Source organism: Myotis davidii, unplaced genomic scaffold (genome assembly GCF_000327345.1).
Source record: "Myotis davidii unplaced genomic scaffold, ASM32734v1 scaffold324, whole genome shotgun sequence".
Lineage (NCBI taxonomy): Eukaryota > Metazoa > Chordata > Mammalia > Chiroptera > Vespertilionidae > Myotis > Myotis davidii.
The window spans coordinates 972426-975433 of record NW_006295053.1 but is presented as its reverse complement, the minus strand read 5'-3'; positions in this window follow the sequence as shown (position 1 = coordinate 975433).

Sequence of the window (3008 nt, the reverse complement as noted above, 5' to 3'; positions counted from 1 at the left end):
TTTGAACTAATATAAATTCAAAATAAACATCATTACATAAAAGGGTACGATCTTTTTTTTCCATAGTTTTATTCATTTCAAACGGGCCGTAGTTTGCCCACAGCTGGCTAGAGTGTCGGCCTGCAAACTGAAAGGTCCTGCATTCGATTCCGGTGAAAGACACATGTCCGGGTTGCAGGCTCAATCCCCAGTGGGGGGCGTGCAAGAGGCAGCCAATCAATGATTCTCTCTCATCATTGATGTTTCTATCTCTCCCTCTCCCTTCCTCTCTGAAATCAATAAAAAATACATTTAAAAAATTGATTCTTGTGAGCCCTTTATTTATTGAAGAGATTGACCTATTGTCTTTTGTGTTTGTTACCAATATTTCCTCAGTGTAATGCTTATTTTAATGTCTACAAGTTTTCAACTTGTAATTTTTAAAGATTAAGTTATTTAAATTGAGGTACAATTATACGCAATGAAATGCACAGATCTTAAGAGCACACATTAAAGAGTTTTAACATACATACACAATCATGCACATGTTTTTAATTTTTATATATTCAAATTTCTTGGTCTTTTCCTCCAGTGGTCACTGTTAGGAAAAAGTGAAAGACTTTTGAAATGAGCAACAACAATAAAAACTTTATGGGTGTCGTAGTATCTAGAGTACCCTTTCATGTTATCTTTTGTTGTCTGTGACCTATTTCACAACTCTGCAAGTTGTAGAAAACCAATATTAATGCAAATTATTCTTGTCCATAGAAATGCAAATTAGTTGTGGAATACAATTGATTATTGCCCTGGAATTGATACATTTGCCTCTGTTTATAAATACATTTTAGCATTTCTTATCTGCCTAGGTAGTGTGTGTACTTCTTTGAATTCTCCTGTGAATTAGCAAGCAACATCTTTTTTAAAAAAATATATATTCTATTGATTTTTTACAGAGAGGAAGGGAGAGAGAGTCAGAAACATCGATGGGAGAGAAACATCGATCAGCCGCCTCCTGCACATCTCTACTGGGGATGTGCCCGCAACCCAGGTACATGCCCTTGACCGGAATCGAACCTGGGACCCTTCAGTCCACAGGCCGACGCTCTATCATCCACTGAGTCAAACCGGTTTTGGCTAGTAAGCAACATCTTACTGGTTCCCTGATGATAATCAATTAATGAGTTAAATAAAATCTCTGACATATGTTCATTTTATATCTGCACGAGAGTCATGATTATGTCCTTTTAAAAACATTATCTTCAAGCATTGCCCATATTCAAGGCATGAGTAATAGGTCATGGTATGCATTCATTCTGTAAACAGTTTATAGAGAGAGAGAGATAGAAACATCAATGATGAGAGAGAATCATTGATCGGCTGCCGCCTGCACGCCCCCTACTGGGGATCGAGCCCACAACCCGGGCATGGAACTGGTGACCTCCTAGTTGGCGCGGGTGACGCTCAATCACTGAGCTACACCCGACTAGGCACCCCTCCCCCCCTTTTTTTTAAAGATTTCAGGGAGGAAAGGAGATGGAGAGAGAGATAGAAACATCAATGATGAGAGAGAATCATTGATTGGCTGCCTTCTGCAGGTCCCCTACTGGGGATCGAGCCCACAACCGGGGCATGGAACTGGTGACCTCCTAGTTCGCGGGTCCACGCTCAATCACTGAGCTACACCCGACTAGGCAACCCCCGCCCCCCCTTTTTTTTTTAAAGTAAGAAAGCTAGAATTACTCTTTTTGCTTAGAAAACATAAATAAATACATTCACTTATGTCCCCAAAATTCCAATAAAACAAGGTGGGATCCATACACTGTAGTCATTTGTTTTGTTTTCCCCAACTTAGCTTCTCCTTAAGACCTTAAAACTTCAGGAGCACGTGACTTGATAGGGGAGTCCCTGGAGGGCAAACACTATTTTCATTCATTTCCAGTAATAAGTTCTCAGTTGACTCAACACATTTGTGAAATCAAACCATTGCCATCAGCGATGTGAACGTTTCTCTACAAGGGAAGTGGGCAGGCCTCCAGGCAGAACAGGAGAAGGCTAGACTCTCTTCCAGGCGGGGCAGCCCAGGGCTCGGAGGACCAGAGGTTTATGTCCCTCCCTGGTCCTTCCCATCTCCTCGCCACTCCCCAGGCCGCTCAGATGGCAGAAACCAGGACAAGAAACTGGAGGAGAGAGAGAAAGGCGGGTGGAGCCGGCGTGGGAGCTGCGCTGGCTGGACAGGTGCCTGTGGTGGATGCTCATGTCCAGCCTGAGCCTGGCAGAAGTAGGCGACAGGGAGCCCCCTGCTTGGGGAATGGCACAAGATCAGAGAGTTGAAGAACCAGGACTCTAGGCACAACCAAGAACACGGTTCCCTAATACCGGATTCCTTCGCCTGCCTCCTCTGGCTACGGACAGGGGCATGAATCAATGGCAGGCGGATAGCCTGGGAATTGTGATGTTAGTGGCAAGTAGCATAGCTGTCTTTTTTTTTGGGGGGGGGGTTATATCTACTTTTTTGCTGTTATTTATAGTGCTGCAATGAACATTTATTTGCATTCATGTTTTTGTGTACACATATATTTTCATTTCTCTTGGGTATACACCTAGAAGTGGAATTGCTGGATCATACAGTAATTATAGATTTCACCATGTGAGGAGCTTTCAAAATGTTTTCCGAAGCTACTGCCACCAGCAGTGTATGAGGGTCCCAATTTCTTGACATCTTCTTGCTAATACTGTCTTTTTTTAAAATATATTTTTTTATTGATTTCAGAGATGAATAAAAAGGGAGAGAGAGATAGAAACATCAATGATGAAAGAGAGTCATTGATCGGCTGCCTCTTGCACACCACACATTGGGGATTGAGCCCACCTTGTGCTCTGACTAGGAAGCCAGCTCTGACCTCTTGGTTCATAGGTCAATGCTCAACCACTGAGCCACATCAGCAGGGCAACACTATCTTTTTTATTCCAGCTGGTTTAATGGATATGAAGTGGTATAGGCTATATTCATAGCCACTATATCTTAGCTC